A 15,602-nucleotide genomic window follows, 5' to 3' on the forward strand; every position below is an offset into this window, starting at 1 on the left:
TGCTGAAAGGCTAGTGAATGGTTGTCTGTCTCTCTCCCTGTTCTTGATATTTTTCCCCCTCACTGATGACACCTCAGGGATTTATTTATTTAATTACTTTTTTACTAAAACTGGCAGTTTGGGGGAAGATTTTGAAATAATTTAAACATTAGGAACTCTTCCTTTCTTTCTCTCTCTGTTTCTCTCTCTCTCTCATTCTCTTCCTCTCTGTTTGTTTATTTATTTATTTTTTTTTTTGGAGAGATTTTCGCTGTAGGGTGCGTGCGCTCGCCAGACAGAGAGAGACATAGAGACAGAAAGCGAGAAATCACCCGCCAGAGGGGATGGTCACACCGCAATCCCTTCTCCTCCATTCTCCTTTTGGGATCTTGGGCACGCACGCACACGCGCCCGACGTGAGTTTTAAGCCACCGGGTCCAGGACACGAACCACGGTCGACTACGTGGGAGTCCAGCGACATAGCCATTACGTTAACTGCTGGTTCCCTTCTTTTATCTTTTTTTTTTAAATGAGAGAGACACACACAGGTACCCTTGACAAAACCTCACCACACTGCGATCCTCCCCCAAGTCTCCCAGTCAGCCAGGATCACAACACTTATGGTCACACTGACGTGTTCGGGTTGAATCAGGATCTGGACCTGGGCCTCCCATGTCACTCCAGTGTTGTGCAGTGGCACCTTACCACCTGCACTGTCACAGCTGGGTCTGGATTCTTTCTTGTACACACATGCATTTTTGGTCCGTTCTGCAATTTATCCATATTTACAATAACTTGTTACAATTCATTTTTAGAGATTTTTAAAAAAATTTGATTTACAATAACTTGTTACAATTCATTTTTAGATATTTTTTTTAAAAATTTGGCAATTATAACTACTAAATGATTTGAAATCTTATTATTTACAAAGAAATTTTAACATAGGATTTTTTGAGAGTTGAATGGGGAGTCAGTGCCTCAACTACTATGCCACCTGCTGGCCCCCTTTTTCTTTTTATTCATATAGAGTGTATGCTGGTAAGGATGAGAGAGAGAGAACACCTCCACGGGACAGGTCATGTTGTAATCCCCTGCCACCAGTCCTCCAGCCCATCAGATTTGGGTACTCACACGCATGCCCAGTGTATTTCCGGTTTACCAAGCTGCAAATCTGAGCCATGGATACTGTGTGGGATCTGGCTACTCTTGAGCAGTGAGTGCATTACCACTGTGCCACAAAGCTTACCCTTGTCTGTTACTAATTAAATTTTTTTTTCATCCAGAGATATTTTCATTTTTGGCCAGAGGGTGTGTGTGTTTGCCAGAGAGACAGAGAAGGAGAAAGCAACCCCAATGGGTCATGGTTACCCCTGCAATCCCTTCTCCTCCATTTCACCATCCTTTTGAGATTTAGGACATACATGCACACACATCTGGTGTGTTTTTCTTTTCTTTTTTTCTTTACTTTTTTTTTTTTATTTTGAACAAACCAAGAAACTTTGTGTTTTAAGACAAAACAAATAGTGTTAACACACACCCAAATGCCAGTGCAAGAGTTCACTGGGTCTCACAAAAGAGAAAATGGCCTTGAGGTGTCAGTGAAAAACTGGTATCACTGGCTTATGGTGACGGTTCAACATGTGCTTGTATAGGAAGCCCTTCTGTGTCTGCATGAACGTGGACATGCAGGACAAGAGTGAGGCAAGGCAAGGCAGGGTGGGTGTGCAAAGCTTCAAGACCCTTTCCACCATTCTAGCGTGCTCTCATTCTGGTTTTGCAAATTAAAGTAATTGGTGGGCCATTTTTTTTAAAAAAAAAGGCTATCAAAAGAACACTTGGAAAAGTCCAAAATCCAAGGTCATTACTAAAGTTATTCAGGGAGGTCAGCAGGGAGGACAGTTTGTGTTCTCAAAGCCAGATCTCACGTGATAGCAGGCACTATGTCTAGTTAGGTGTGCTTGCAGCGGGAAAGAACCTGCTCATCTCATAAAGGCTGGTCTTCATCATACGCAGGAACTCTTGTCCATTGACTTCCTTGTCCCAATCTCGATTGGCTTCATTGATCATTTCCTGTAGCTCTTGTCGGACAGGTTCTTACCCAGCTCCTTCAAGTTTTTGAATATCATTCCAGTTTCGTCATCATTGAATAGCTTGAAAACTTCCAGGATTTCTTCTTTGGTATCTTTCTCGGACATTTTCTTTTCTTTTTTTTTTTTTGGAAAGGTTTTTGCTATAGGGCTCGTGCACTCGCCAGACAGAGAGAGACAGAGAGGTAGAAAGCGAAAAATCACCCCCAGGGGGGATGGCCACACCGCAATCCCTTCTCCTCCATTCTCCTCTTGGGATCTTGGGCATGCATGCACACACGCCCGGCGTGAGTTTAAGCTACCGGGTCCGGGACTCAAACCGCGGTCGACTACGTGGGAGTCCAGTGACATAGCCATTACGCTAACTGCTGGTCCCTCATTCTCGGACATTTTCTGAGTCATTATGGTCAGAAAGCTACTAAAGTTCACCATCCCTGTCCCTTCTGTACCAATTTTGCTGATTGTTTTCTTGATCTCTTCTTTTTTGGATTCAAAGCCTAAAGCTCATACCACCTTCAGTTCCTTAACATTGATGGACCCAGTTCGGTCAACATTAAGGAGGTCAAAAGCTTCCTGGATTTTCTGTTTCTGCTCTGTAGTAAGCTCGGACTTCAGGTATCACCTTTTCCCCTGGGAATTTGATGCCATGTTTGCTTTCTTAAAATTGAAGGCCTTGGACTGGGCTGTCCATTGTTATAGCAAGTGTCTGGTATGTTTTTCAAGCTTCCAGGGCTGAGATTTGAACCACGGTCAACCATATGGGATCTAGCTTTTTAAATACTACTTTATGGGTCTGTCCCCTGCACCCCACTTTTAAATCTATTTATAACTTACAGTAAACTGAGTGAGTTTTTAGGGTATAGCTAGATGGCTTTATAGGTACCTATACCTTTGAAACCACTCCCCAGAGGGAGATGTAAAACCTTTCCAACATTTCAGAAGATTCTCTGTGTACCTTCCCAAGCAGCACTGCCATAGTGATGTTGAACTTCATATAAATAAAATCACAAATAAGTGTTCTTTTGTCTTTGATTTCTTTTCATTCTACCTACCTTTGAGAGATATCCATTTTGTTTGTAGTTTGTTCTTGTGGCTGCAGTATATTATTTTGTTGTATGAATTTGTTATTGCTTTTTGTCCATTATTTTGTTAATGGGCATTTAGAGTGTTGGATATTTGGAATTAATGCAGTCATTTTGCTACAAAACTGTCTTGTATGTGTTTTGGTAAGCGTAAGCACTCATTTCTCTTGCATGTATACCAGGGATGGAATTTCAAGATCATACATGTGTATTTCGGCTTTCTAAATGCTCCCAGATGTTTTTCTAAAGTGCTTTTTATCAACTGGACTCCCACCACTAGTGTAAAAGCAACTTCCAGTTACTCCATATCCTTACCAGTTTATTTTTTTTTTGGAGAGGTTTTCCGTATAAGGTGCGTGCGCTCGCCAGACAGAGAAAGACAGAGAGACAGAAAGCGAGAAATCACCCCCCAGGGGGGATGCCACGCCGCAATCCCTTCTCCTCCATTCTCCTCTCGTGATCTTGGGCACGCACGTACACGTGCCTGGCATGAGTTTCAAGCCACCAGGTCCGGGACGCGAACCGCGGTCGACTACGTGAGAGTCCAGCGACATAGCCATTACGCTAACTGCTGGTCCCTCCTTACCAGTTTTTCGTGTTATCAATCACTTTAGTTAGCAGTTCCAAGGGTATGTTCTCTAAAGAAGTTTGAGGTTGCCCAGACTACTTTCCAATGTTTAACCATGAGAACAATATACTAAAAGAAGATACTAAGGCATTTTTTTTTTAATTTGGAGAAATTATTTGACCATAGTCTGAAATCTCTGCATTATTCAGTTACATGATTCATTTGAGAATTCTGACACATATGCTTAAGAGGGACCTTGTTCCTGACTTTATGACTAAGTGTGAGAACTAGGGCAAACCAATGTCATTGACTTCAGTTTCTTCATACAAAGAAGAGATTTAGAGGTCAGTAGCTAGCATGGTGGTTGGGATGCTGGACTCCCATATGTCTGAACATGGTTCTAATCCCAGACCTGGTACTTGCTTTCTCACTCTGATAACTAGAGCAGGTTACATAATAGTAAGAATAATAATAATAAATAAAATTAAATAATCTTTTTTAAAAAGATGTGATTTAGTTAGATAATCTCAAATGTCTCTTTCATTTCAAAAAATTTCTAGTGATTTTATATCTTTTCAGGAATAACAGTCCTTTCTTTCTAATTCTGTGATTTAAGCATTTATAAAATTTCTTTACATAATTTATTTAGCATTCATTCATTTGACCATTCTAAGTGATTTTTTATAAGCCTTTAATATTCTGGTGCCTTGGGCACTAGGGATAAATAAGTGAATAAAACATTGGCCTGTATTCAAGGTACTTACACTCTTGTATGATGAAGGCAAGCATTACATTTTGGAGTTCTTTTCCTATCTAGAGGAAAAGAAATTTTATTAGGGTGAGACTTAATGTAGGCTTGAGGGTCAAGGAGTTCTTCCCAGAGGAGTCATTTTTAACCTGAAACAATGAAGTTGAGTGAAATTGGCCTAGTGACAAGTCAGGGCCAGAGCCAGACAGAGAACTGCTGTGCAGAGACTCGGGCGTCAGTAATCCCATCACTTCAAGAAACTCCAAGGGCTTTGTGGTTGGGACAGGGTTTGGAAAAGTCCTTCCAAAGATGAAGGTGCAGAGCCCAGCTAGGGTCACATCCTGGAAGCATTAAAAGTTTCCCTGCAGTGACATAGTCAGGTCTGGCTGGAGTATAGAGAAGGGACTGGAGAGAGAGGCAGACTGGAGGGATACTAGTTAGGAAGATATCCTCAACCAGCAATAAGGTGATGTTATTTACAACTGGGAAGGGACAGGAGGGATACAGACAGGTAAGTGGATTCAAGTCACATTCAGGAATTGCCAGAATTTTATAATTAGATATGGAAGATGAAAATAGATGAGGTCTCTGGTATGATTCTCAGGGTTTCAGATTTGAGCTTCATGTGCTTATCTATTACTGAATAACAAAACACCTTGAAACAGTGCCTAACAATAATATTTTGTTCTTGAATCCAGGGATTGACAGGGTCAAAGGCAGTTCTTGCCCAAGATCTTATGGAGTTATAATTGGATGGTGGCTGAGATCATGACAAGGCTTCTTCACACACGTGTCTGGATCCAGCCCTGGAACATTGCGACAGTTGGGTGCTGGGCAAATGTGGACTCCTGGGGCACCTCTCTGAATGTAGACCACATGGGATCTGGGTGATGGCTTCAAATGTTGGATTTCTTATATTGAGGTTGAAGGCTCGTGGAGCAAATGTACCAAGAGAGACCTGTCCTCAGAAGTGATGACAGTTTCTTCTATTATGTTCTGTTCATCAAGACAGTCACAGGGTCCTGTTTGGGTTCACGGGCAGGAGACAAACGTCTGCTGATGGAAGGAAGTTTGAAGAATTTATGGGCCTGTTTTAAAGCTACCACACGTCGAGATGGCTAAGGGGGTCACACACTGTTCTAGAGAACACGTGAAGAAATAGCAGCTGGAGTTTTATTGTGGGCAAGCTCCTTAGAGCTGTTAGGGTGGCCTGCTAAGTTAGCCTTCATGTGTTATGTCTGGAACAACTGAAGAGTAATCTGGGTGTGTTATGAAAGAAGCTGAAATGGCCTATGCGATCTTGACTTCTAATTAAAGAGATCAGGAAGCATAGTTGTGCCAAAGTAATTTTTCATTGGAGAGTTCACCTTTTTCCTCTTATAAGCAAGCAAAAACCCGTTGTTCTAATCTTTCACTCTAAGAACTGAATCAGGGCTTCTTCCAGGGCTGCTCCTGGAGCTGCCTTGCACACTACACCTGTCAGACACTGCACAGAGACATCCGACCAAGGGCTGAAATCCAGCGCCTCTCAGCTTGCCAGGTTCCCCACTGTGAACTGGCACAGCAGTGCCTAATGGCTGGCCATGGCCCTGCCTCAGGCCTTTATTCCAGGACAAAGCATGTGTGCCACTGTGCAGGGTTGAGTCACAGACCTGGTATCCCCAGAACCTGGCACAGGTGCACATAGTAGGTGCTGAGTAAATGGTTGGGCTGCGAGTCTACACAGCGCAGTGGTTAAAGGCACTGATTTGCAGCCAGACTGCCTGCATTGACCATCCAGCTCTGCCACGTACCTGCTACGCAGTGTCTGTGCCTCAGTTCCCTCGTATGCGAAACGGGCACAGTAATCTTACCTACCTCGCAGGGTGAGCATTCCAAAGAGCCTGGAACTGTAAGTACTGTAAACGTGTTGGCTCTTACCGAATTGGGACTTGGTCTATAAAACATCAAAGATGTTGTCACCAAAAAGATTCTGTAGCAGTTCTGTAAATTTTGCCAATACCTGCCTTTTAAAAACCTTCATGCCCTGCTGCATAAACACAATACAGAATAACTGCGTTAAAGATAGTGCAGCTGCCCACTGGTGTTTTAAGTGGCAGCTATTTCTGATTCACAGGGGTGAAAAGTCCTGGCATGGCATGATGGTGGCCTGTATCGCTCCTCAGGCTGGTTCTGCTTACAGCTGCTGTGTAAGTTTGGCCAAATGAGATGAGTCACTTGACACAGAGTAGGCAAGGTTTCTGAGGTCTTACTCTAGAATTATTTTATTGTCTGGAACCCTCAACTCCCCTTTCGTTGAAAACAAACAGTGTGAAAGTCAAGTTTCTGCTTCTGCACACTTCCCCCCAGTGTGTGATTTACGGGCTCTTTTCTCCCTTTGCCTTTATGGATATTTCCTGAGAAGCAGCGTGTTGTAGAGGAAAGAGCACTGGGCTGATTTATTAGATAATGTTGCCGTTCTTTGCCATTTCAAATGTTTCCTGAACGTGGTCCTTTTTCAAGTTGCTGTGCCAGATGTAGATTATTAGATTTCCCTCTTTTTGTTTCATTAATACAGAAATACAACCCTTCCATATTGTTCACCAGTAATATTTCTCTTCGTGTCGCACAATGTTCCCATGGTTTGTTGGGTTTTCTAGGTGCACATTTTAAAGACATTGCGTTTAGATGGGATTATTTGATCGTTTCTTAAATTTCTGACTTTTTTCAGAGCTCTTACTCACTTGTCCTTAGGGTGTGGGATAGGATTACTTTTTTTTTTGGAGAGGTTTTTGCTACAGGGCATGTGTGCTTGCCAGAGAGACAGAGAGACAGAAAGTGAGAAATCACCCCTCCATATTGGATGGCCATGCCGCAATCCCTTCTCCTCCATTCTCCTCTCAGGATCTTGTGCATGCACACACGCACGCCTGGCGTGAGTTTAAGCCATTGGGTCCAGGACTTGAACCACGGTCGACTACATGAGAGTTCAGCGACATAGCCATTATGCTAACTGCTGATCCCAAGGAATAGGATTACTTTTTGAGCCTGTAATGTACTCCCACTTAATCATTTCTGTGGACGAAAGCTGCAATTTTTCTGCAACCTGGATGTGTAGGAAATAGATTCCTGTGCTAGTGATGTTTCTGTTTTCTCCCAAATATGTCTTTATTTGGCAAAACGTCTAACTATTGGGTTGTTGGAAAAGCTGAGACACATTTTTTTTTCTGCTTCTCTATACAAAAATACATCATGACTTCCAGCAACACAATGTATCGGTTATCTTTGAAAACACCTATAGTGGAATTATTTCCATTTCTTGTCTTCAGAATGCTTCTCATTTATTATACATGATTCATTATGTGAACTTAATATTCACTTTGATAGTTTCATAAAACAGACTGAGTAAAAATTTTCTCTTTTGATTCCCTACCAAGAGCAGATCGTCAATTGCTTCTTTTAACACTCTTCACATCAGATTCTTTGTAATGTAGAGAACAGAGGTATAATGAACCAAGTTGGTAAAAGAATTGAAATTATAAATAGCTGTGCAAGATGCATTGCATATTTTAATTCTTTATACAAAAGTTGTCTTCAATAAACCAATATAAAAATACATGATTGTTATCTATGGGGATGAAGAATCATGGGGCTGGAAATGGGGTCAGTGGTAAATGTGATTTTCTTTGAAACTGACCCACACAGGACTGTTTCAGCTTTGTGTCCGGAGACCTACTTGAGTATGCCAGGAATGCATGTGCCCAAGATCTGTGCTGGCTGAGGCTGGGTGGATTGTGGTATTGGGACCCTGTTTGGAGGTTACCTTCTTATCTCTCCCTCTCTGTTTCTCTTGCTAATGGAAGAAATAAATAAAATAAACTTAAAAAAAAAGCATCAAGATTTATAACAAGCTCATTGATGATTTGATTCTTTATCTGTCTTAAAGCATTTCTGTTCTTTTAAGATTCACCTCCGAAGCAAAGGTTATTTATCTGGGTTGCTTTATATCATTGCAGTGACTGATACTAAAACAACTGTAGCAGCAGCGGCAATCACAAGTGAATTTGTTTCTAAGAGTGGGTGTGGCTAACCTTTTCCTGAGGGTTCAAAATTAATAAGGACTTTTGTTTTTCTAAATAACATTTTAATCAGTGTTTATTTACTGGAAATTAAATATAGTAACTTTAGGTCCTGGGTTAATTAATTCTGGTATACAGTCTGGGTTAAAATACCTTGTGACAGGGCCAGCAGGTGATGTGGTAGTTAAGGCTCCTACATGGATATCTGCAGTTTGAGTCCTGTACCGGATGGCTTGAAAATCACTGTGTGTGTGTGTGTGTGTGTGTGTGTGTGTGTGTGTGTGTCCTGCGTGCACCTAGAATCCCAAGGGGAGAATGGAGAAGGTATTGCAGTGTGGTCCTCCTCTCGGGGTGGGGGGTGATTTCTTTCTTTTCCTTTTACTATCTCTCTTTGTCTCTTCCCAATGAACTTTAAGTGCCCCATGGCAAAAATCTAACAAGCAAACATTTACAAGAAAAGAGAAAGTCCCCCAAAACCTTGTGACAGCCAGAAAAAGATCTGCTAGGTTTTAAAATATTCTGTGAAGGATGGATGTCAGATGAATTTTGGGAGAAGAAAAGCCCTACCTCCCCCTCACAACCTGTCCCTCTTCCCTTCTCTCTGACTTTTCTCACTCGACAAATACTGAGAACTTCAGGTTTGGCAGGCATTGGGCATCCTAGGCAAGGCAGGAATGACTCTTTTGGCTACAGAGTCTATAGCCCGTAACATTGAGTGTAAGACTTCTTTGCTTGAGGGAACACCCCAGATGATGGGGTGGAGAAACTACACCAGAGTGGATAAACTTTCTGAAAAAGGTCAGCTAGTAAATATTTTAGACTTTGAGAGTCACTGTCTCAGCTACTCAAGTCTGCCATGGCAGTTTGAAAGCAGCTGTAGATCATAAGTCAACAGTAGTGGCAGTGTCCCGGTAAAACTTTATCAGCAAAACAGGCAGTGTACTGGATTTGGCTTTTGGATCGTGGTCTGCCAGCCCTGAGCTAGTAGAATAGGATCTGCCTCCCTGAAGAAGACAGGCAATATTGCATTGTATTTTTCATTGCCTTTCAAGTTTGTTTTTGTGCTTGGAGAGTACCTTGAAAGAAGGAGAAAATATAACCAGTAGCTTTAGATTCTTAAAGGACATAAACAGTTTCCTGTGGATGTCTAGAAGGCAGACCTACAATGAAAGGGTGAAAATCATAGGAAGGCAGATGCTGGTCCAGGGTAAGGAAGAAGTCTCTTATCTTAAGGTTTGTACAATTGGCTTGGGTGGGAAATTACAGAGCAAAGCTGGCTCCCTACCTGTTAGGGACATGATAGAGGAGGTTGAACTAGATGGCAAGGTTCCTTTCAACGTTTCCCTTATATCTCAGGTGGTCCTAATAGATCAGGCAATCTCTCTTCACTTCATTGTGAGTTATTTTTCAAAAAACATTGTGGTGTAGGGGAGGTTTTCACTGTTTCTTTTCATATAAGCAGTGGAATTCTTTTTTTCCAACCACCTCTATGCAAAGCTGGGCATAATGTGATACAGTGTGTGTTTTTTTATGAATTCCTGTCTGATATTTACATGATGTGTTGAGATCATCATGTATTATCAGTGAGGACAATGATGCTGTTGGGATGAACACTAAAACTGATTTAGACATATAGTTGAGAACTGAAGACTCCTCTCCTAGTTAATTTGGTTCTCCATTTTGCTTTTCGTGGTATGGCATTAAGAGAAAACAGGATTCCAGTACACTCATAGTTTCAAATGTCAAAAGTTGTAAAGTTGTTCTCTGTGCGGTCTTGAGTCAGTCAGAAGGCAGAATGCAGGTTTTACTCTGAGGCATATGCCCATTCCCCGTCCCCAAAGTTACTCTGGTGGCACAAGTTAATGTGTGGGTGGTTTCCAGTGTGTTAACTTTATACATTGTATATTCAAATAAATATTTTTCTTCATTTCAATCCCTAAAATAATTAAAACTCAAGTTTCATTAAAAAAAAAAAAAAACAAAAAAAAACATTTCTCAAATGTCTAGCTGGCCCGTTACAGCCCTACCTGGGATGCAGAGTTTGAAGAGCACAGATTTAGAATCAGAACTAGGTAGAAGTCTAAGTTCTGCCACTTACTAGCCTTGGTCTAATAACCCTCAGTTCTTTATTTTGTTTTGTTTTTAACTTGCCAGAGGATGTGTGTACTCTCTAGAGAAAGGGTGGGGAGAGAGGGAGAGAGAGAAAGCACCCTCCAATGGGTCTGGTCACACTGCAATACTTTCTCCATTTTTCCATCCTTTTGGGATTTTGGATGCACATGCACATGAGTCTAGCATGTCTCTTAAGGATCTTGTGCCAGCATTCAAACTGCACAGTTGGCCGTGTGGGATCCAGCTCCCCCAATCACTAGGCTATGGAGCCAGCTCAACCCTCAGTTTTTCATCTGACAAACAGACCTAGACATGGCTCTAATTATGAGGACCAATAGAAATGAGAGTTTAAAATACTCAGCAAGTGTAGACCTTTAATAAATATTCTTCCCCTTTTTCTTGTGACTTGCAAGATAAGAAAAGCCATCTTTTAAATTCACTTGTATGTGGTTTCATTTATTATTTAAAGAAGTATTTATTTAATTTTATTTGTCATCATCATCATCATTATTATTATTATTTCATTTTCTACAGTACACATGCACTCACGAGAGAGAGAGAGAGAGAGAGAGCGCATACACTATCAGGTCCAGGACTTGAACCGCAGTTGACCATGTGGAGTCCAGCACCATTAACCACCATGCCACCCACTACCCCCCGTTTGATTATAATGGAAATGACTACTAGCCAGTATTTAATAATATCTTAAAGGTAAGCTTGAATAGAAACCCAACCTTCAAAACTGTAACTTACAGGGACCAGCAGATGGTATGATGGTTACATCATTGGACTCCCACATAGTTGACAGCGGTTCGAATCCAGGGCCCATTACTGAAGGGACCTGAGGACCAATTATTGAAGTTTAGGGTGGGAAAATTTTCTAAGTTTGCTTCCTGAATAGTTCTGACCAAAGTCTGTCTAACCTCAAAGCTTATTCTTCATTCCTCTCAACAATCAGAGAAACAAGGAAAAGTCCAGATTGTCAACTCATAATCAAATAGAAAGTTTTTTGACCCTTTAAGTGGATATTGGACCATGTTTTCTTATAATCAATGCTTCTTCCTCAAGGTATAATAGTTTTTATAGATTAATATGAAGTACTGACTTGGTAAAAGGGCTTGACCTTTTGAATATTTTGAGGACTTTAGATATATATTTGAAAATACAGGTACTATGATTAAGGAAAGAATCCTTAAATGACAATTTTAGCAGAGGGTAGTGCTGAAAAGTTGTATTACTTTAATTAAATAAAAAGACAATGGGAGGGAGGGAGGAAATAGCGGTGAACTTATATTATAGAAAATTAAATAAATGTAATTCCCTTTATGATTATAAATAATGTTGCTGTGTTTAGTGGACAACACACGACAAACTGGATACCTATCAGTATAAAATAACTTTATAAAGCACAAGTTATAATATTGCATATTAAAATGTTGAGTGATAATTGAATAATTAAATTTCACATAATATAAACTAAAACTTATTTACTTTAAAACAGTACATTGCCTACCTCAAAATACAGTGAGAGCTGATTAGAAATGAATGTTTCCTTTTATAGCTCATTGAGTCCTCATAATACCCTATGAAATCAGTATTATTATCCTCACTTTACACACGACAAATTAAAATGCAGAGCAGGTAAGTACATTGCCCAAAGCCCCACAAATTTGCATGATTCGAATTTCATTCTATGACATGGACACTCAAACATGTGCTCTTCCTGCTTTGAACTGCTTCTCAATAAATATTTGTGAATCATTGAATTAAACGGATGTTGCTGTGGCTTTTCATGGTAAGATACTATGTTTGCCTGTGCCTTTTGGAAGCAAAACTGTTGAAAGCTTTTCCAGCATCTCCTTTTTTATTGTAATATCCTTAGAATGACATCTGTTCTCAAAAATAGCAGTACCCAAAACCTACTTGTCCTTGCACATTTTGCTCAGTTCTGTTTCTCTTCATAGGACTTGTCGCCTTCTAACTTGATTTCTCATTTTTGTGTGCTGCCCCTCACCTCCCCCAACCCCTGAGTGTAGGCTCCACAAGGACAGAGACTTTGTTTGCTAGTTAGTCCCCAGCACGTGGGAACAGATATGAAGTAGGTACTTAATACAAATGTGTATTTGTTTAGTTAATGAAGAGAATGAATGTCAAGTTTATTGGTGCCTTGAACTTGGTCATCCTAAATACTTGAGCCTTTCAAAAGGATTGCCACTCTATCCTTTGCAATGGGGCAGTGAAACTTTCCAGGGGCCATCAATGGTCTGGGGAGTTACAGTATTAGGGCCAAGCTCTTCCAGTTGTCATGATGTATGGGAAATTCTTTTCGCTAAAAATGAATGGAAAGACCTCGTACCATCTTAAAAAACACATATGCTGCAGGCCTCTCAGAATCTTGTGTGCTCTTAAAAATTTGGTCTACTCCTCGCAAGTCAGAATTTGGCATGTTTCTGCCACTCAAGAGGGGCTGGCTGGCTCCTGTGTTCAGTTTTTACAGCTCCTATGCCCTGTCCTAGATATTTGTGTTGGGGAAAAGATTGTAAAGTCAGAGAGTCACAGGGATTTGTCACAGTGTTATTTGTGGTAGGTAGGTGATCCTGCATATGCATGGATTTCTAATTGGCCTCTGCAGTCAGGATAGTAGGTTTATTGCAGATCACAGGCACACCTACTTTACTTCTTTGACTTAATTTGCATTCACTTGCTCCTGATGATTGAGGAGACTTGGGTTCAAACTGTGGTTCTGTCACATAATAGGTGGTATCTGCTTCCCCATCTCTAAATGGGGGATAATACTACTGCTGTAAAGTGGGACATTTCCATCTAACTGGCCTATGGAATGATCCCTCCTATTGAGATGCCAGTGTCTCATTTAATCCTGTCTCTGCATCTACTGCATCAGTTAGGAGTGGAACTGGTTGGAAAATTCTGGCTTTCAGAGTTTTTTTCTTTCTCAGTCAACTAAGTCAAGAAGTCCTTAGGGGCTCCAAGATACTTCTCGCTGCTATAATGTAGACTTTAAACTCACAATTTCAAAATTGTTTTCAGAATTCCCACCCTCACATCTACATTCCAGACGGTAGGATGGAGAGAGGGTGGAAGAAGAATGTATTTCCTACTTGGGAGATTTTTAAGACTTTCTGATTATCCTATTGACCAGAACTTGGTCACATGATCATACCAAAGGAAAGGTAGTAGCAAAGGAAAGAGGAATGCAGTTCCCCCCACCTCCCACTCAGAAACCTCCTTCTCTGGAATTGGACCCAGATATTCTTCACATACTTGTATCTCTCAGGATCTAATTCTCTTGGGGTTGTTAGCTGGGTTGTTATCCTCCTTTGTTTTGTATATATTTATTTTTTTCTATGAACTTTCTTTTATTCATAAATTTTGGCTTTCTCAGGAGTTTAGGTTGCTCTTATTCTTCATGTTGTGAAATTATATATTTGCCTTTTGCCTTCTCTTTACTTCACACTCCTTCATCTTCTCAGCATTTTAAACTCAAATTATTGGATTGTCAAAAAAACTCATGACTTTTTTAATGTAAAAATGTATCATAACTTTTCTGATGACCTAATATATAGAGAACATGATTAATCTAGCCTAGCTCTTCATGCTGGGTCACATCGTGGTTGGCTGACTTATGGGTAGGCTGTCTGCTAGTTTAATCTGTGCAGGCCATCTTGCCATGGGTCTCGTCACCTGAAAGGGTGTCGAAACAGAACAGACTATGTGACTGGCAGCGCTACTCCTGACAAATGGGAATTAGAGATAAGTCTTAGAGCTGTGCGTGTGTCTACATGAATGAATATTAGGTAGTGTGACAGTTAACAGTTAACGTAACTGGTATCAAATTGGAAAGTGAGTATTTAGAAAGAATAGGACGTTTAGGGCAGACACCAACAGCTCTCACATACTTGCATATCCCGTGTGTTTCTTGCTTTACTCATGCTGTCACTTCTTCTGGAATGCTCTTTTCTTCTGTACACCCTCTCACCTGGTGAGCTACTAATTTTTTAAGACTTTTCAGGAGGTGCCCGTCTAAAAAGTCCTCCTTGGCATCCCTCTGGTAATGGGTTTGGTGATCCTACTCTGTCATCCTAAACCCTTTTGCGCATATCTTTTATTGTGCTGAACACACTTCCATGGTCCTTGTCTGTCACAGATACATGAAAATACTGTACTCTTTTGAGCTCGAAGGTCATTGCTGTCAGAGTTTGGTCTTATTTATCTTTGTATGCTTAATATTTACCTAGCAGTGCCTGCCACTTTAAAGATACTCCATAATGTTTGTTTCCTCTTAATTTTTTCCTTTCTTTTTAAAAAAATTTTAAAATCCCCAGTGCCTGATTTAACACTAATGGGATACATCGTTCAAGATAAAGTGGGGCTTATTATTTTACTCGAAAAATTAGAAATGGATTTCTTCTTCTTCCCTCATATTTAATCACTGGGATTTTTAGAAAGAGAGTGTTTACCACCATTAGCCTTTGAGTGCAAATCTGCTTTTGTATGGATATTAAATTTTTTTTTTTTTTTGTGATGTTTTGCAGATTGGCTAAAATTTTGCAGGGATGAAATCTATTAATTTTGAAAGGATGATTTATGCTTTCACTTGGTTATTTTTGTTAGATGGACTTTATCAGTCTCTGAGGTTATTTTTGCTAGATGGCTTTTTAAGTTTTTGTGATTGAATTTCACAAAGGTATGTGCTAAAGATAATTATTATTCTTTTAACAGGTGAGAGCAATGATTCCTTTTGGAACTACTGGTTAAATTTTTACATAGTCTATGGTCAGTTTTAGACTGACATATGTTGGAATGCTGACAGTACCTTTGCAGCTGAAAACATTTTAGAAAGTGTTGAGAGGTTGATTTTGGTAGCTTTGCTTTGGACGCAAATGTTTCTTTTCGGTTTGAGTAACATCACTCATTCTCCTGTTCTGAAGAAGCAAAAAAAAAAAAAAA

The 15,602-nt window shown here is 40.4% G+C and overlaps 1 protein-coding gene and 1 pseudogene across 1 annotated transcript in view; one reads left to right on the forward strand and one right to left on the reverse strand.

Moving 5' to 3' along the window:
* The window catches only part of ARL15 (ARF like GTPase 15), a 494,530-nt gene that overhangs the window by 12,091 nt on the left and 466,837 nt on the right, over positions 1-15,602 (forward strand). The window lies entirely within an intron of this gene.
* LOC102481805 (centrin-2-like) lies at positions 1,899-14,839 on the reverse strand (annotated as a pseudogene).

The sequence above is a fragment of the Tupaia chinensis genome, unplaced genomic scaffold (assembly GCF_000334495.1).
Source record: "Tupaia chinensis unplaced genomic scaffold, TupChi_1.0 Scaffold000251_1, whole genome shotgun sequence".
Taxonomy (NCBI): Eukaryota; Metazoa; Chordata; class Mammalia; order Scandentia; family Tupaiidae; genus Tupaia; species Tupaia belangeri.